A 21012-nucleotide genomic window follows, 5' to 3' on the forward strand; every position below is an offset into this window, starting at 1 on the left:
TTGGACCGTGTTGTTGAAGAGATTTCACTGTAGCGTATATTTTCTTCCAGTCACGTTCTGAATTCATCTTCGACAGCATATTGTCAAATATTAAATCCATTTGCCCAGTCGTATGTTGAAGTCTTTGACTGAGGTATTCAACAAATGCCCCACAAGTAGAAAAAAGCCTGGAGAGCACTTCACTTGCTGAACAACAAATCAGCCAACAGAATTATCTGTTACTTTATAGAAGTAACTTGATTGCTTACATGCAGAAAAGATTCATATTGGAGATAGAAAAAGATAGCAAGGAAAGTGCCCTTGGGTCTCACTAGGTTTCACAGAACTGCCTCAAAGAATGAGAGACAATGTTTCACCTTCTGGATCACTTGTACCTTTGCTTTGAGACTCAGACGACACTAATTAATTTCAAGGTGAATCTGTAAGATTCAGACCAATGTTACAGTGTTGATTTGGGCACCATTTGATAATCATAAGAAGGCATCAGTTTATGTTATAAATGTTACCTATGTCCTCAAATTCATAGGTAACATTTATTCTGTCCCATTTCCAAAATTTTGAGTTAACCTCAGCCACCATCAGTTTGTTACACATCTTTTTCTTTCTCTTTTTTCTTTCCTTTTTTTTTTTTTTTTTTTTTTTTTTTTTGACAGAGTCTTGCTCTGTCACCCAGGCTGGAGTGGTGCAGTGGCAAGATCTCAGCTCACTGCACTGCAACCTCCACCTCCTGGGTTCCAGCAATTCTCCTGCCTCAGCCTCCTGAGTAACTGGGATTACAGGTGTGCATCACCATGCCTGGCTAAATTTTTTTTTTTTTTTTGTATTTTTAGTAGATACAAGGTTTCGCCATGTTGTCCAGGCTGCTCTCGAATTCCTGACCTCAAGTGATCTGCCCACGTCAGCCTCCCAAAGTGCTGGGATTACAGGCATGAGCCACCGTGCCTGGCCTGTTACACATCTTTCTGAATGTAGATATTCTAAACACTAACTTTTGGAGGTCTTAGAATAGGCTGAACTCTACTTTACATCATTATTCATTAATAAAGCTATTTGTTGCAATACATGCTTGACATAACTTTAGTCAACACTACAGAAATTCTCCTGCTTTGTGTTCAACAAGTGCTTGAAGGCATGCATATCTAAAACCAAATCGGTATTGTACATCACTAGGTGTTCTGGAGAGTAGAGCGAAAGTTAAAAATAACTGAGGACAGGGATAGCTCTTGGAAAGAAGTATAAAGAAAAAAACTTTCTGTCTTCTTTTTTGTTTGTTTCTTGGTTTTTCGTTTGTTTGTTTGTTTTGTTTTTGTTTTTTTAAGAGACAGGATCTCATTCTGTTGCCCAGGCTGGTCTTGAACTGCTGGCCTCAAGCTATCCTCTTGCTTCAGCTTCCCAAAATGTTAGGATTACAAGTACATGCCACTGCAAGTCGCTGTCTTTTGAGACTCCTCAACTTTCCCTCCTATACATTTTAATCGAATCCAAGAATAGATGTTGCTCCCCTTTTCATGTGCTACTATCCTCTGCATGATTTGATACCTGCCTATCTCTCCAACTTCATCTCCTCCCATTTGCACCTTTATCACTATGTGCATTCACAGTGGCCTGCCTGTTCCTCAGATGCACCAAGCTGATCCTCGACCCGAACATTTTTCCATTGCCCTTTTCCCTGCATGGAATGTTTTTATTCTCTCTCTAGCCCTGTTGTTCTCTCTACCTGGAATGTTTTTACCTTCTTCCAAAGGCTGACTTCCACATCATTCATGTCTCAGCTTGAGCATTTTCTTCATTTGAAAAAAAAGCTTTATCTGATCAACATAACTAATTTATTTTTATCAAATTTCTGTCCATCCTATTATATCACTAAAATTAACTTATCAATTAATTTCTGTATTCCTTAACAGAATAAAAGCTCCTTAAGAAACATCTTGAGAAATTCATAGTGAACTAGACATGCTCATTGAATAAGTGAGTAAATGAATATTATCAACAATTTAGTCTCTTCACTTTTACGTAATGATGAAGAGATCAGGTTTTAAAGTCAAAGTTCATTTGAATCCCAGCCTCTTTCATTATTAGCTTAGTAAACTTGGGCAAGTTACCTAACTTCTCTAAGCTTTAGTTTCATCATCTGTAAAGTAGAAATGATAGTATCATTGGGTTTTGTGAATATTAAATAAAGTACAGCATAAAACATTGACTGACATGTCTGCCCTGCAATAAATATTTAGTAAACATTGGGACAAAAGAATCCTTCCTTCACTCAAAGGATATTTGTATCTGAAAAGATTTCAAGAAGAGGCTAAATTTTACACAGATTATTCTGTGCCTGGCTACCATAAATGTACTTTGTTTAGGGAGAGAAGAAAGCTCATTAAGAAGAGAACTAGCACTCCTCACATTAAACTTTGAGGATAACATTACTGATGGAGAAGCAAGCAGGAACTATCTGTTCCAAGGTGAGAGATGGTCAGATTTTGCGAAGAGAAGGTCACTTGGCTAGTGAGTAGAAGGTCTTAACCAGTAGCATTTCCTGGATGAATTTACCACAATCAAATATTGGCCATGCAGGTCAAGAAAATATCAGTCTCCCAGGGCTGATAACACTTACTGAGACTGCCTCATAATGTCATATGAACAAAAGGCCATTTGTTGAGTTATAGTAAAAACCCGAACTTTCCAATGTCAAATACTTATACTAGCCTGAGCAGTCCATTCTTTTCTTCTAAGAAAAAAAAAAAAAAAAAACCACTTGAAAATCAGATTTTGTTGTAAAAATGGTTTTGGCAAGGGAAACGATTTGTAGGTCTCAGATGTTACTGGATATGTGCTGTAGAGACTAATACTTCCATCTGTACTGCCAAATCCTTGAGCTAGCACTGGAGCGATGCTATCAGCTTTCTTCCCCTAACTCTTGTTTGTCAATGTTTCTTCACTTTTCAACTAATCCATTCCCTAGATATCTTAATATCATTTATCTTCCAATGGCTTGGGTCTTACTGGCTCAGCCAGGTGATAGCATATTCTCTAGGATGGAAGAAACTTTTCAGCCATGCAGTTACATGATAATTTTCTAGATAACTTTCTACATTTTCCACAATTGCGTTTTCAAAACGTCTTATTTTTTTCTTTTTCCTTTTATTTATTTATTTTTTTTTTTTTTTTGAGACAGGGTCTCACTCTGTTGCCCAGGCTGGAGTGCAGTGGTGCAATCTTGTCTCACTGCAACCTCCGCCTCCCAGGTTCGAGCGCTTCTCCTGCCTCAGCCTCCTGAGTAGTTGGGATTACAGGTGCCCACCACCACGCCTAGCTAATTTTTTGTATTTTTAGTAGAGATGGGGTTTCACCATGTTGGCCAGGCTGGTCTCGAATTCCTGACCTCATGATTCGCCCACCTCGTTTTTAAAGTCTTATTATGCCTTAGTGTATTCCATGTTTACTATCTAAGTTTATGTGTTAACACATTGAAAATTGTGAACAACTGTAAGAATAATAAAGATTTGCAACTATTTTGACTGTTCAAAAATATTCCAGTTTTCTTCCTCCCAAGAGCACAGAAGGATTGCAGTCCCTATCTCCTTGAAGGGATGCATGGCCATTGACTTGCTAGACTAATGAAATGAGTGGAAATGATATGTGGCACTTGCAGGTGGCAGTCTTTAAATTCCAGGCATGATTGGCTGTGCTTGCTTTCTCTCTGCCACAGCATTAGGTGATGGTCCAGGCAGTAGAAGTGACATCGGTTGGATGTTTGTTCCCTCCAAATCTCACGTTAAAATGTGATCCCCAAATGTTGTAGGTGAGCCCTAGCGGGAAGTGCTTGGGTCATGGGAGCAGACCCCAGGGTGTTGGTACCATCCCTGCAGCAATGAGTGAGTTCTCGACCTATTAGTTCACATGAGAGCTGGTTATTTTAAAAGCCTGGCATTTCTCTTTCTTCCTCTAGCACCATGTGACAAACCCACTCCCCCATCACCTTCTGCCATGAGTAAAAGCTTGCTGAGGCCTTCACCAAAAGCAGGTGCTGGTACTGTGCTTCTTGTAGAGTCTGTAGAACAATGAGTCACAATAGACCTCTTCTTTTTCATAAATTACCCAGCCTTGGGTATTCCTCTATAGCAACACCAAATGGACTAATACAAGAGGCTTCATCAATTTTAATCCCCAAGCTCATGGAGTAGATCCCCCAGGTGACTCATGATGAGCACATCATGTATGTGAGAAATAACTCTCCTTTGTCTTAAGCCACTAAGATTTTGCAGTTATTTATTTACATACCATGACTTAACTCATTACAACTAATATAAAGATGCAAACTTCTAGACTGTCCTCTGATTATATCCATTTTTGTTTTAGTTTAGAATTATCTCATGTTCATCACCTATAAAATAAGATTAGTGTGTAAGAAAGTGTGAAAGGGCTTCCAAGTTGCAAATTACTATATACTTCTAAATTTACCAATTATTTCCCTAGGCTCTGACTTTAAGTTGATGTCCATATTGACAAATCTATGTTTTCATTCAACAGCCTGTTCTGATGCATTTTCAATACATTTGTAACCTGATCACAAGACTCTCTTTTTGGGAGATCTTTTTGAGAAAGGACTCCTTTTTGTTGGTATAAAGGAAAACTGTAGACAAAACCTTTGCTAATTTTCCTAGGGATTTGAGCTTATAGAAACAGGAGTCAGCAAAAGTGACTTTTTGTTAGTAATTAGTAGGGTTTAAAAAAAAAAGCTATTTGTAGCACTATGAAGCAAAAAATTTAAAAAAAAAAAAGAAAAAGAAAGTCTAGCTGCTGAGAAAATATTAAGGAGGGAGAAAATGGCTCATTTAAGGCATGTAACAACACTGAAATACTTTAGGAGAAAGAAAAAGTCCTCGCCAGAGTTAAAACATCTGTTATTATAAATTACTGAGAAAAGAGCAACGCTTATACTGTGTATAATTTACCAACCAATGGAATATATTCACGGGTGACAACTGTTTCAAATATAAATTATCACTCATCATTAAGCTTTATTCAATTACCCAAGCAAATGAGAGAGAAAATGCCACTGAATCTTGTACATGTCTTTATTTCTCATGTGTTCATCTTGAAAACTCAAGACATTCTTCACTGAGGGCAACATATGGAATGACTAAATCTCAAGTATTAATTCAAAGCCATTTTTCTCTCCACTATCCCAGGATACAAAATGCAGCTGAGAACAAAGTCAGAGTATAAAACACAGACTTTCTTCTCCTAGGCTCAGATAACAGACACGCAGCCAAATGGAATTTTACCAAACTTTCTAAAATGAGTAACACTGTGTGAGCACTGTTCCCTTGGGAACTTTATGAAAATGAGATATCTATCACAAAGGTTTCTCCAAGAAAAAAATTCCTTCAAAAATGGGCATTTGTCATGACCTAGAAAGAACTGTAGAAAATTACAAACACCTAAGAATAGTTTAAACTAAAAAAAAAAACTTGAATTTTCCCTAAATATGATAATAAAAAAAGAAATTAAAATTTATTGAATGTCTAGTACTCATTCTTTCAACAACATTTATTGGTTGTATATAAGATGCCAAGAACCATGCTAGATGCTTTCACATGAACTGTCTCATTTAGTCAAGAACTCTGTAAAATACATATTAATTTACAGATGAATGGCTTGCCTAAAGTCACACAACTAACAGACTCTTTTATGTGAGAAGTATTTAAGGGACTCTACTACATGCTGGCAATTTTTTTTTTTTATTATTTGAGATGGAGTTTCGCCCTTGTTGCCCAGGCTGAGGTGCAATGGCACCATCTTGGCTCACTGCAACCTCCACTTCCCGGGTTCAAGCAATTCTCCTACCTCAGCTCCCGAATAGCTGCGATTACAGGCATGCAACACCACACCTGGATACTTTTGTATTTTTAGTAGAAACAGGGTTTCTCCATGTTGGTCAGGCTGGTCTTGAACTCTCAACCTCAGGTGATCCGCCCACCTCGGCCTCCCAAAGTGCTGGGATTACAGGCATGAGCCACCATGCCTGGCCCCATGCTGGTATTTTCCTGTGCACTAGAGCCCATCACTAACATTTGGGGGACCCAGGATGAGCATACAAATTGAGGTCCCTATATCAGATGTCTAAATTTTTAAAATTATAAACGCTGGTGTGCTGGAGCCAGGTACAGGCCATAGGCCTCTCTTCCCAAATTCAGATTTATTAATGTTGTACTGGTAGCTTGAAATCAGCCATGGTGGGAATATTTAGACCATGGTAAAGGGCAGACACTACAAATTGTCTTTTTGTTTGTTGGTTTGTCTTTAGAGAGACTCTTTTTAAGCATTTACAAGCACAGCACTTCTTATAACAACCTAACCTTTGAATAAAATATGTTATACTCCTTAATTTTTAAAAATGTACCTTCATAGTTACATGGAAGGCCAAGTTTGAATTTAGTCCCAGATTCCTACTTGTTCCACACCAGAATTTGGCAGAGGAGAGAGAGCCATTCCCCAGAACTATGCCCCCTCACCTGCAGGATGAGGCCCTAGCCCTCTCCACTTCTCATCACATCCCAAGTTTCATCACGCACTGGGAAGGAGTTCATGTGAACCCCTGTGGACACTCCAGCACACACATCAAAGCTTTGTCTATCTGTACACCACACACATAGAACGAGCTGCCCTAGATCACCTCCCTGGGCCTAGGGGCATATACACCAGGGGTACAAAACAACCTCAGTCGACCAGATGAAGGGAGAGAATACTCACAGATTCTGGAAGCAGACACAAGTCTTTAAAGGTCTGAAATTTCAGCATTATCTAGAAAAGAAGGACGGTGTAGGCTCTGGGTAAGTCCCTTTTTCTTACCAATAAATCACCCCTTAGAGAGTGGTGCAGATGGAAGAGGGCTCAGACAGAGCCTTCTAAAACACAGGGCTCAGCATACAGGCCTCTATTGCCTGATCTAAGAATGCTACTAAATACAGAAGTTTCAAAGCCCTCATGGAACTCCTGTTCCACTAAGGTAAGTTATAAAATCATCAAAGTATTTTAAAGATCTAATTGTTTATACTAACACCCCTTTTTAGCTCAAGTAAAATATTAGTAATTACCATTTATTGGCAGCATACTATTTACTCAGAGCTTACCAAGTTCTTGGAGACTGAATGACTAAAAATTCAGGGCCTAGGTGTTAATTTTAGTAAGCAAAACAATTAGTGATATTTATTTATCACAAAATAATTGTCATTGGAAGGACTCAGAGCAGCTTCGCATTCCATGAAAAAAGTGCTCCTTCTACCTGCCCAGCTGAATCGTTTTGCAAATTGTGGATTAGTTTTGCTCCCCGATCATGGCACATGTCACCATAGGTAATAAGAGCACTTTCATTATTTACCTAAGAATTTAGAAATATACCTTCATAATAACCTGGAAGGCAAAGTGTCAGCAACACTGGCTGTGATACCAATGCTGCCTCTTACATGTTTTGCAACCATCTGTAGTTCATGAAACACTATGGTCTCATTTTCTCCATCTGAAATCTAGAATATTAACATTGTTCACTACTTCTAGGATAGTACATTTAGAGGCTGTATGTGAAGGCAAGCTGAAGCCTGTAAAAAGTTAACATAGAGAAAAGAGAGTCCTCAGGGAAATGCTTTCTTTTTTCTTTTTTTCTTTTTTTTTTTTTTTTTTTCAGTCTTAAAGAGGCTTTCACAGCCAGGTGAACCAGCTGCCACCAAGGGACCAAGACAACTGGTGCACTCCCAACAGATCTTCGGAGGGAAGGCACCAAGAGTGGACGGAGGGAAGACACAGAAGCTGGATTGAAGTGGGAGGAAGCTGGGAACTGTGCATGGGGCTATCATGCACCAGGACTCATTCCTGGCCCCCAAAAACCTCGAGGGAATGGGTAAGTTGAACCAGTGAGGAGAAACCCACTCTTGCCATAGGCCTCTGGAATCGCAGTGGGCGGAGACCCCTCAAACACCACAGACACTTGAGTTGGCAGGCAGAGCTGCTTAGAGAAGTGATAGGAGCAGCATGCCAGTGGAAGCAGGGCCTACAGGGTTTGGCGTGGGAGTGTCTGTAGCAGAACACAGCCAGGGAAGCCCATCTTCCTAGGTGCAATTTGCTCCCATAGGAGACGTTAGCTCTAGGAGAATTGTCTCGGACCTGAACTCTGCAGCAATGTCTTGCCCATAAGACTGTGTCAGTAAGACCTAAGCACCTGTTGGACTCATGGCCTCTCCCAGGACCAAACCTAGCCACACCTGCTTGCAGGGCAGCTACAGGGTGCCATGGGGGCTGCATCATAGCTCCTGCACTGGCTGATGGTGCCTGGCCCTCACTGCCGTGTACCAACCTGCCTGCTCCCTCCCCATGCTGCAGCTTACCCTGGGCCCACAGCAACCCCTGATACGGCTTTGCTGGCACATATGTACCTGGGCAGGTTTTGCCTTCCTTGTCCCACACGTTTATGTATGCACCCTGCCTGTTACTGATGGGGTGGTAGTGCACTCTGCTCACCCTCCTGGACCATCACTGTAGTAGAGCCTTGGCAGGCACAAAGCCAACCAGCCCCATCCCCTGCCTAGCCCTGGTGCCAACACTACCAAGGGAGTGAAACTATGCACAGAGAACAGCAGACCCTCCTCAACCCTGAGTGACTACTCTTGCCGGTGGCACACAGAAAACACACAGTCTTGCACCTACAAGCACCCCACCTACATGCTAACCCCATCACCAGTGCCACCACAGGCACAGTTGCCAGGAGCACCACCCACCACCACCACCACCATAAGCCATGCTGCCTTCACGACTGTGGTGAATGCCTGCATGGAGGGAGGCCTGGGCACAACTAAGGAGTATGTACCCACTGTGCTGCTGCCACTGCAAATGAGAATGGATCCTGCTGCTACTGCAGGATGGCTGCTGCCACTTTGGCTGACACCACCCTTTTTGCAGACAAACTCCCCTTTTTGCAGACAAAATAATACTATATCTAGAAAACTTCATAGTCTCAGCCCAAAAGCTCCTTAAGCTGATAAACAACTTCAGCAAAATCTCAGGATAAAAATAATTGGTGTACCAAAATCACTAGCACTCCTATACATCAACAATAGTTAAGCTGAGAGTCAAATCAGAAACTCGATTCTATTCACAATTGCCACAAAAAGAAAAAAATACCTATGAATACAGCTAAAAGATATCTGCAAGGAGAACTACAAAACATTGCTCAAAGATATCAGACATGAAACAAATGAAAAAAAAAGTTCCATGCTCATGAATAAAAACAATAAATGTCATTAAGATGGCCATAATGTCCAAAGCAATTAATATATTCAATGCTGTGCCTATCAAACAACTAATGACATTCTTCACAGAAGTACAAAAAATATTTTAAAATTCATATGAACCAAAAAAGAGCCCTAATAGCCACGAATATCCTAAGCAAGAAGAATTGAAGAGAAGGAACTCCCTCTTCTCCAAAGCTGGAGGCATCATGCTACCCCCAACTTTAAACTATACTGTGGGGCAGCAGTAACCAAAACAGCATGGTACCAGTACAAAAACAGACAAATAGACTGGTGGACAAGAATAAAAACCCAGAATAAAGTGGCACACCTACAACTAGCTGATCTTCAACAAAGCTGACAAAAATAAGCAATAGGAAAAGGACTCCTTATTCAATAAATGGTGCTGGGACAACTAGCTAGTCATAAGCAGAAGATTGAAAATGGATGCCTTCTTTACACCATATACAAAAATTAACTCACAATTAAAGACAAAAATGTAAAACTCAAGACTATAAAAACTCTGGAAGACAACCTAGGCAATACCATTCTGAACACAGGAATGGGCAAAGATTTCATGATGAAGATGCCAAAAGCAGTTACAGCAAAAGCGAAAATTACAAATGAGATCTAATTAAACTAAAAAGCTTCTGGACAGCAATAGAAACTATTGACAGAGTAAACAGACAACCTATAGAAATGAAAGAAAATATTTGCAAATTATGCATCTGGCAAAGGTCTAATATCCAGCTTTCATACAGAAACTTAAGCAAATTTATAAGAAAAAACAAACTACAGTAAAAAGTAGGCAAAGGACATGAACACTTTTCATAAGAAGACATACATGCAGCCAACAAGCATATGAAAAAAAGCTCAACATCACTGATCATTAGAGAAATGCAAATCAAAATCACAAAGAGATACCATTTCAGATCCAGTCGGAATGGCTACAGTTAAAAAGTTTAAAAAAAAAAAAAAAAAGACGCTGGTGAGGTTACAGAGAAAATGCTTATATACTGTTGATGGGAGTGTAAATTAGTTCAACCATAGTGCAAAACAGTTTGGTGATTCCTTAAAGACCTAAAAGCAGAACTGCCATTCAACCCAGCAATATCACTACTGAGTATATACCCAAAGGAATAATTCTATCATAAAGACAAATGCAAGCATATGTTCATTGCAGCACTATTCACAATAGCAAAGACATGGAATCAACCAAAGTGCCCATCAATGGTAGACTGGATAAAGAAAATGTGATACATATACATCACGGGATACTATGCAGCCATAAAAAAGGATGAGATCATATCCTTTGCAGTGACATGGATGGAGCTGGAGGCCATTATCCTTAGCAAACTAATACAGGAATAGAAAACCAAATATTGCATGTTCTCACTTATAAATGAGGGTTAAAAGATGAGAACACATGGACACATAGAAAAGAATAACAGGCACTGCATCCTATTGCAAGGTAGAGAATGGGAGGAGAGAGGTGATCAGGAAAAATAACTAATGGGTATTAGGTCTAATACCTGAATAACAAAATAATCTGTAGAACAAACCCCCATGACATGAGTTTACTTATATAACAAAGCTGCATCTGTAACCCTGAACTTAAGGTTAAAAAAATTAATTAAGGTATAGTAGGCAGGTAAAAATTATATATATTTATGGTGTACAACTTGATGTTTTAATGTATTATATACTATGAAATCATGAAATCAAACTAATTAACATGCCCATCACCTCATATACTTATTATTTTATGTTGTAAGGACATTTACTATTTAGTCTCTTAGCCATTTTCAAGTATATAAGATATTATTATTAACTGTAGTACAGTAGATCGCCTGAACTTATTAATCCTATCTGACTAAATTTTTGTACGCTTGGCCATCATCTCGCCACTCCCCTGTCCCCACTCTCACCCCGTGACAACCACCATACTACTCCATGCTTCTATGAGTTTGACTTTTTTAGTTGCCACGTGTGAGTGAAATCATGCAGTGCTCATATTTCTGTGCCTGGCTTAATTCACTTAGTACATGTCCTGCAAGCTCATCCGTGTTGTCACAAATTATAATTCTTTTCCAAGACTGAATAGAATTCCATTACATGCACACACACACATACACAGTCGCACACACACAACATATTTTCTTTATCCATTCATCTATTGATGAGCCCAGGTTAATTTCCTTTATTGATTATTGTGAACAATGCTATAATGACATTGGTCTAGGCAATGGTTTTTTGTATATGACCCCAAACACAGGCAAAAAAAGCACAAATAAATGAGGTGGCATTAAAAAAAAAAAAGCTTTTGCACAAACAAAGCAACAGTCAACAGGGTGAAAAGATAATCTATGGAATGGGAAAAAATATTTGTAAACTATCCATCTGACAAGGAGTATCCAAAATATATAAGAAACACTCAACAGCAAACAACTCAATAGAAAATAAAATCTGATAAAAAATAAACAAAGGATCTGAATAGACATTTCTCAAAAGAAGACATGCAAATGTCCAACAGATATATGAAAACAATGCTCAAATCACTACTCATCATGGAAATGTAAATTAAAACTCAAACTACAATGAGAAACTATCTTACACTGTTGGAATGTCTTTCATCAAAAAGACAACAGATGAGTATTGAAGAGAATGTAGAGAAAAAGGAATCCTTGTACACTAATATGGTTTGACTCTGTGTCCCCACTCAAATCTCATCTTGGATTGTAATCCCCATAATCCCCATGTGTCCAGGGAAGGATCTGGTGGGGGGTGATGGATCATGGGAGAGGTTTCCTCCATACTGTTCTTGTCATAGTGAGTGAGTTCTCACAAGATGTGATGGTTTTACAAGGGGCTCTTCTCCCTTCATTCATTTGTTCTCTCTTGCCTGCCACCATGTAAGATATGCCTTTGCTTCTCTCTTGCCTTCTGCCATGATTGTAAGTTTCCTGAGGCCTCCCTAGACATGCAGAACGATAAGTCAGTAAACTTGATAAATTACCCAGTCTCAGGTATGTCTTTATAGCAGTGTGAGAATAGATTAATACATACACTGTTGCTGGAAATGTAAACTGGTACAACCATTATGGAAAACAGTATGGTGGTTCCTCAGAAAATTAAAAATAGAACTATCATATGATTCTGCAATCCCACCTCTGGATACATATCCAGAGGATATAAAATAAGCATGTCCAAGAGATGGCTGCACTCCCATGTTCACTTAAGAAGCTTCTTACAGTGGAAAGCAGCGTTTTGATTATTTGCCTATTTGTGAGAATCGATTCTTTATGTGCAAGTCTGTAAACTTTATTAACAGATTTACTTGTTGGTTTATTTGTTGTTTGTTTTATTTAATCATTCCATTAGAAAACACATATATTCGGCACATTCTTGTCAGCAACTTTCTTAAAGCTGAAACAGAATTTACCTAATTTATTCCAGTAATTGTTACTAAAGTACAAAGTGTAAAGGAAAAATTAATTGTGTGTATTTCTGTGATGTCATGAATTATTAAAATATAATTATCTGCTTTTGGCAAACCTATAACTTCAGTTACTGTGGGTTTAAGATGCTGGTCACATTTATGATGGCACCCGACATATACACACCCTCCTCTCATACATGGAAAACAAAACCTGCTGTTGTTTTCACTGGATAGTGTGTGTCAATAATTTGACCTGGAGACTGGGGGGAAGAAAGGAGGAAAGTGGAAAAGAGGTTCCTTTCTTCAGATTCAGGGAAACAGTTTAAATTTTATTGTTAAAGGATCTGACAAAGCATCATTTAGGGAGGGGATTCTGCCATTCTGGAAGGGGAGATTTCCCATAAAGGAGGCCACCAGAGAGTTGGGCTGCATTTTCTTTCTCTGTGGTTACCTCTTATTCTTTTTTCATTGAGTCTCACTCACAGCCCTGTAAATCCTTCGGGCAAGAAGCAACAAGTTGCAGGCTTCTTCTACATCTGCCTAGGAAGCAGGTGTTAGGTGGGAGGAGGGCAGAGGACTCATGCATCTCTCACCTGGACCTTAATTTCCACCTGCAGACTTTCTTTTAATGTAATCTAGACTCTGTTAGGACCTAGCACCTGAGACCAGTCCAACAATTGCTCCCCCTGCACTGGGCACTCTCCAAGAGTATGCCTGGCAGTCAGGCTCTGAATCCTGGCATGCTGCCTATTCTGGCCTTTCCCTTTTGTTGCCCTAAGGGCTGTGTGTTGTGAATCAAATCACTGGGCAACGAAGTACCTTCAAAAGAGCCCCAAGCTCTCTGGCAATTACTGTGTATTCCAGCCAAAACTGCAGAGAAAGGAGGGCATCAAGCTTAGGGGGCCAATCCCCGTCTTTCTACCAGTCCCTTATAACAACTCAAGCTCCCTTTAAAGAGGCTCATATTGGAATACTCTGTTGACAAGTAGATACCACTTCACCTCTGCTAGGGTGAGTGCTGGTAGCTCCTCCCTGTTAAATGCACATCTCAATGCCTCTGCCCTAAGTGAGTTGTGCAATAAATGAGCTGTCACACTGAACAGGTGGGAAAGAAGTGAACTGCTTGTTCACTTGCTGCCGTTGCCACTGCTGGTCCAGAAATAGAAGATAAGACAGGTGAGAACTGCTTTTCCTTCTATCAAGAAAGATTCTAAACTGAGGCAATGCTTTGCATTGAGTTCTGGGGTTTTGTGGTTTTGGGAACCAGCAGTAGTCAAAGTATTTTCTCTTGGTAACTCCTTAGGCCATAAAGGCTCTTTTCTTTTTTAAATAAAACAAAACAGCACAAAAAAACAAAGACAAAAATACCTTCAAGCTCCCTTCAGTAGTTGCTACACCTTCAGATTGAGACATCCTTCCTTATTTGCAAACCTCAGCTGTGTCCAGGGGCAGGGCCACAGTGAAACTGCCAGGAGCAAAAAGGCTTCCAAGAAAAAGTACCACATCAGACTGGAAACTGGGGACTGATCAATCCTGGGATATGACGGGCATCAGAAGGCTCCCTCTCCAAAGGACTTAAGAACCAAAGCTGACAGTTTCTTTACTTGGTAAGTTTTGTGTGGTTTGCTGTGTAAAGCATATCTGAGAACAGGTATTACTCAGCTCAACTTCCTTTTCTCCTTATTGGGAGGGTTTGTGAATTCAAGTCTGTGGACTGAGGTGGTGGGGAGCATCAAAGCATATCTGAGAACAGGTATTACTCAGCTCAACTTCCTTTTCTCCTTATTGGGAGGGTTTGTGAATTCAAGTCTGTGGACTGAGGTGGTGGGGAGCATCCAATTAGAACTCTAGTCACATATAGCTCACAGCCATGTGGGCTGTGCTGGGGATGGTCGATCAAGCATTTGGAATAGACTTGGTTTTTGGAATGCAGTGGATCTGATTGCTTCTTGGCAGCTTCTCTTTCCCAATTACGTTTGGCTTAGTCTGATAGTCAAATTACTTTGCAATCCCTAAGCTGATCCAGAAAGTATACAGAGGAGACAGAGAGAACGCTGTCTAAAAAGAGACTGGGGATGGGGGAAGGAGGATTCTGGTTGGATTTTCACAATGTTCCCTGAATAATCCACAACCCATCCCAAAGAATGGTGACCGCATGTGATACCCTGGCTCTTTGTTAACATGCCTCTTTAAAATGTTGGCCAATTAAAGCCATTGTGCACATTTTCAATTGTTTTGTTCCCTTAATGAAACTCAAGAATGTATATTACAGGTATGGATTTGATTTAAAATGTAAGGTTTCTCATAATGAATGTATGTTCTGGTTCAAATAATTTAGGAGTTTCCTAAAATCTAAACCCAGTACTTTCCATTACATCAGAAAACAAAACCTTGATAATTTGAGTTCCAATCCAAACATGGTGATTCCACTGAAGTGAAGCTAATGTTTTCCTTTGTATAATTTACAAATGAATTGTTCGCATGAAATTTTATGCAAGCAGAATTGTGAACCTATTTTAGAGAATGGACTGGTTTTTCTAATGGCGTTATTTTTGTTGTTATAGTTGCTGAGATAGGGTCTTGGTCTGTCATCCAGGCTGGAATGTAATGATGCAATCACAGCTAACTGTAACCTCAAACTCTTGGGTTCAAGCGATCCTCCTGTCTTAACCTCCCAAGTAACTCAGAGTACAGATATGCATCACCATGCCTGCCTAATTTTTTTTTTTTTTTTTTTTTTTTGGTAGATGTGGGGGAGTCTCATCATGTTGTCCAGGCCAGTCTCAAATTCCTGTTCTCAAACAATCCTTCTGCTCCAGCCTCCCTAAGTGCTGGGATTATAGGCCACTGCACCTGGCCTCTAATCGCTTTATAGAATTCATTATTCACATGAGAATATATTCACAAATTGTTAAGTATCTCAGCCACCTATTAAACCAAGTTTAAAAATAATTATAACGACCATTTTACAATTTTAAAAAGACTTCAAGTTGAAGAGCCTTAGATAGCAGGTATCTTGAGTAGAGTATGTATGTATTTAAATGATGTTAAAGAGAGGCACTACAAATATTGTCTGGTCAAATTCCATCTTACCAAGTAAAAATTAATTGATTTTATTATTTAAAGGTTGAAATATAAAATAATAACAATATAGTTAAACCTCCATGGTGTAATGTCTAGAAAACTTCTTGCCCTTTCTCTCCAAAGCTGAAATGTCAAATGGTGAGGTTAATTAACACACAACAATCTTGAAAGTTAGCTACTAATTTTTTTAAAATTATACTTTAAGTGCTGGGGTACCTGTGTGGAATGTGCATGTTTGTTACATAGGTAAACACATGCCATGGTGGTTTGCTGCACCTATCAACCCGTCATCTACATTAGGCATTTCTCCTAATGCTATCCCTCCGTGCTCCCCCTACTCCATGACAGGCCCCGGTGTGTTATGTTCCCCTCCTTGTGCCCATGTGTTCTCATTGTTCAACTCCCATTTATGAGTGAGAGCATGTGGTATTTGGTTTTCTGTTCTTGTGATAGTTTGCTGAGAATGATGGTTTCCAGTGTCATCCATGTCCCTGCAAAGGACATGAATTCATCCTTTTTTATGGCTGCATAGTATTCCATAGGGTATATGTGCCACATTTTTTTTATCCAGTCTATCACTGATGAGCATTTGGGTTGGTTCCAAGTCTTTGCTATTGTGAACAGTGCTGCAATAAACATACGTGTGTATCTGTCTTTATAGTAGATTGATTTACAATCCTTTGGGTATATACCCAGTAATGGGATGGCTTGGTCAAATGATATTTCTGGTTCTAGATCCTAGAGGAATTGCCACACTGCCTTCCACAATGCTTGAACTCATTTACACTCCCACCAACAGTGTAAAAGTGTTCCTATTTCTCCACATCCTCTCCAGCATCTATTGTTTCCTGAGTTTTTAATGATCACCATTTCTGGCATGAGATGGTATCTCATTGTGGTTTTGATTTGCATTTCTCTAATGACCAGTGATGATGAGCTTTTTTTCATATATATGTTGGCTGCATAAACGTCTTCTTTTGAAAAGTGTCTGTTCATATCCTTTGCCCACTTTTTGATGGCATTGTTTATTTCTTGTAAATTTGTTGAAGTTCTTTGTAGATTCTGGATATTAGCCCTTTGTCAGATGGATAGATGGCAAAAATTTTCTCCCATTCTGTAGGCTGCCTGTTCACTCTAATTATAGTTTCTTTTGCTGTGCAGAAGCTCTTTAGTTTAATTAGATCCCATTTGTCAATTTTGACTTTTGTTGCCATTGCTTTTGGCGTTTTAGTCATGAAGTCTTGGTCCATGCCTATGTCCTGAATGATATTGCCTAGGTTTACTTCTAGGGTTTTTATGGTTTTAGGTCTTGCATTTAAGTCTTTAATCCATCTTTAGTTAATTTTTGGATAAGGAGTAAGGAATGGATCCAGTTTCAGCTTTCTGCATATGGCTGCATATGGAATATGTGCCACAATAGCAAAGACTTGGAACCAAATGTCCATCAATGACAGGCTGGATTAAGAAAATGTGGCACATGTACACCATACACTATGCAGCCATAAAAAAGGATGAGTTCATGTCCTCTGTAGGGATACTGATGAAGCTAGAAACTATCATTCTCAGCAAACTATCACAAGAACAGAAAACCAAACACCACATGTTCTCACTCATAGGTGGGAATTCAACAAAGAGAACAACTGGACACAGGAAGGGGAACGTCACACACTGGGGCCTGTCGTGGGGTGGGGGCGCGGGGGAGGGATAGCACTAGGAGATACACCTAATGTAAATGATGAGTTAATGGGTACAGCACACCAACATGGCACATGTATACATATGTAACAAACCTGCATGTACATGTATCCTAGAACTTAAAGTATAATAAATAAATAAATAAATAAGAAAAATAAGTATAAAATAAGAAAATTTGTTTTACAGGTGTTATTTAGTTTGCCAAAGAAATCTCACTGATAAAAATTCATCCTGTATAGCTAGGAGCATCTACATTTTTCTTTACTTCAGAGAAACACAGTAGCTTATCATCTAACTAAATTGCCATGGTGCTTCAACTGAGCTCAATTCTAACAATCCAAGATGGTTAAATTACAAAAACAGATTTCAACAAATCATGTTAACATACAAGCTATAATTTTCAGAAAGTATTTGCTTTTAAATACTGATGATCTGTGATTTTTTTTATTTTTTTTAATTTTCATCACATTTGTCCCAGTAGGCCTTTAAATAATCCAGAAAAAGTTAAAGTGGGAACTTATTTTCCCATTTTGCCCTGCTTTTGTTTTGATGACCTTTCACATTTATCATAAATTTAAGAAACGGATTGTGAAGAGAAGGAATGATCCACCAAGTTTCTACAGAGATACCTAAGTAATTTAACATGAGCAACACCAAAGTCTTTCTAGTTCTTCCACATTCTCCCATGTGCCTTGGGCACCCTCCAATCAGACACTAACCTGACATCACCTCTCTTGGAACACCTTTCTCAGGACATCCATTTGGCAAAATGGGTTGGAGATAATGTTCTCAGGTTCCCCTAATGATTGGAAATGTGCTTCTTCCTCTCTCATTCAAACCTAGTAGAAGAAAAAAATAAAAGATGGAAAGCTCAAAAGAGCAGTCTGAAATGTAATTGATGTTTCTTGGCACAGATGTCTATAGGAGTGGTCAGTCACTTCAATAGGTGGTGTGACATGGGCACAACACCATCTTTAAGCAGAGGAACAATGTTCCTCGTGGTAGAAAATAAATCCCTGGACTGAGTATTCATTAAGTATTAGTGTTTCACATTTCAAGTTATATCAAAATACTTTCAGCCAAAAAATTTTCAAACACATGAATGAATATATTTTTTTAAATGCATTGAGTTTAATATATATATAAGCACACAAAGAACTTCATAAAAATAAATAAGAATAATTTTTAAATGGTCTTATTCCTACAAGAACTTAAGATAAATCATCTGTGTGCTGGTATTTCCTAGCCTCTTTCTACTTCTGTTTTTTGGGTAATTACAGTAGATTTTTTTTCTTTGGCTTGAAATGAGGATTCAATGAGTTATTATATAAAAGAACTTCAAACACTGAGTGGCATAAAGAAAGCATTCAAAAAATGTAAACTATCATTACTTTTTACTACTACTGCTACCTCTACTACTATTACTACTCTTGTAATCTTACTGTCAATACAATTAAAACTAATAATCTTTTTTCACTTTATGTTGTTATTTTTCCTGTTTTATAGAGGTAAATTGACAAAAGTTGTAAACATAATGGTCAATGTGATGCTTATGTATACATTGTGAAATAATTCCCACAATCAAACTAATTAATATATTCATAACTTTACATAGTTATCATTGTATGTTGGGGGGCAAGAATGCTTGAGATTACCCTTTCAGCAAATTTCGAGTACACAAGACAGTATTATTAACTATAGTCACTATGTTGTACATTGGATCTCCAGAACTTATTTATCTTGAATAAGTAGTATGCTTTGACCAACATATCCCCATTTCTCCCACCTCCCAATCCCTGGCATCCACTGTTCTGCTCATGACTTCTATGAGTTTGGCAATTTTAGATTCCTGTATAAGTGAGATCATATTGCACTTGTCTTTCTGTGCCTGACTTATTTCACTTAGCATAATGCCCTTCGAGTTGATCTGTGTTACCAAAAATGACAGAATTTTCCTTCCCTTTTAGGGCTGAATAATATTCAGCGGTGTGTGTGTGTATGTGTGTGGTGTGTGTGTGTGTGTGTGTAGACAGATGATAGATAGATAGATAGATAGATAGATAGATAGATAGATAGATAGATATGGGTTTAGATATATACCACATTTTTAATCCACTCATCTATCAATGGACATTTAGTTGTTTCCATATTTTGGCTATTCTGAATAATGCTGCTATGAACATGAGAATGCAAATATCTCATTGACATACTGATTTCATTTCCTTTGCCTATATGCCCAGTAATGATACTGCTGGAATGGTAATTCTATATGTTATTTGGGGGGAACCTCCATACTGTTTTCTTTTTTTTCACTTTGAAAAATATATATTTACAGGAACAATTCCCCATTCTCTGGGACTCTTTAGGGGAAAAAAAGGTCCACTTTGGGGAAGTAAAACAAACACTAGAGATGAGTGTAGCACCGTCCCCCAAATCACCAACTCCCAGGTCCGGAGGCCTGGGCTGGGCCAGCGCTAACAGGTGAGCCCAGGAGTCTTTTGAACCCACTCTCTCTTGCCTAGAATAGAGACAGGACAGGCTTTATGTCCCCCATTCCTCCCTCCCAACTCCAGGGACATTGAAAGGGTCTTTTGTACCCTCCCGCAGGAAATTGGGGGGCTGGGAGGGAGGGAACTGAAAATACACATTTGGTATCAAAAATAAACACTTGGAGGAGGGAGGCGGCAGGAAGATTCCCCCCCAAATCCCTTCCTTCCCACCCACCCCACCAAATATAGGAAGAGATGACTCCCTCTCCCCTATTGAAAAGCCCCATTTAAAAATAGATTATACTATCAAAATGGCAGCGGGGGAGAGACAGGGAGACCTGGAGTACTGGCTGAAGGGGCCCCCCCGATGGGGACCACCCCCCAAAAAAACCCTCCATTGGGAGGAAACAGGCAGGACCCCAGGGAGGTTGGCAGACAAAGGAATGGCTTTTCAGGGGAAAGAAGAACAAAAGTGACATTCCTCCCTGGCCAAAGTTGGTTGAAAAAGGATAAGCTGTCTGAGAGAAAGGCTGGGGAGGTGGAAATTTCTATTCCAAGGGTGTGATTCTTCCTTGGCCAAGACTCCCAACCCATTAAACGGTACAAATTCTTCCTGGACCCCTAAGTATGGCCAGGAATAATAAAACAAACTAACTCTTCTACTCACATCTGAAAATGGAGACAAGGCTCCCTCATCTCCCCAAGGGCAGGCTGAGAAATAAAGAAAGAAACCTCGTTCTCAAGCCAGACCCCGATTGTCTTGTCTTGGGGAAAAAAAGTGGGGAGGTGGGGGAGATGTCCTAACCACCCTAAAAGGTTAGGTCAGGCTCCTCCCAGTGGCCTTCAAAAAATAAATAAATAAACTGTCCCTACCATTGATGTAGGAGACGTGTAAGGGCGACCACTGGGGGACTGACAGAAAACAGAGAAGTTGTGGAAGCTGTGTGTTTTCTGTGGAGGAGATAATGAGAATTACTCCTGAGAGTAATTCTTCTCAAGGATCCCCACCCCACCACAATCACAG

General features: G+C 39.3%; 2 protein-coding genes across 4 annotated transcripts in view; one reads left to right on the forward strand and one right to left on the reverse strand.

The window, feature by feature from the left end:
* LOC105528112 (cTAGE family member 8-like) overlaps window positions 1-21012 on the reverse strand; it is a 241298-nt gene that overhangs the window by 190428 nt on the left and 29858 nt on the right. The window lies entirely within an intron of this gene.
* BBOX1 (butyrobetaine (gamma), 2-oxoglutarate dioxygenase (gamma-butyrobetaine hydroxylase) 1) overlaps window positions 13594-21012 on the forward strand; it is a 93433-nt gene continuing 86014 nt past the window's right edge. The window contains exons 1-2 of the mRNA XM_011964705.1: window positions 13594-13896; window positions 14064-14327. The gene's annotated coding sequence lies outside the window, so the exon portion shown is untranslated. The remainder of the gene's footprint in view (window positions 13897-14063; window positions 14328-21012) is intronic.

Source organism: Mandrillus leucophaeus, unplaced genomic scaffold, assembly GCF_000951045.1.
Source record: "Mandrillus leucophaeus isolate KB7577 unplaced genomic scaffold, Mleu.le_1.0 Scaffold700, whole genome shotgun sequence".
NCBI lineage: Eukaryota > Metazoa > Chordata > Mammalia > Primates > Cercopithecidae > Mandrillus > Mandrillus leucophaeus.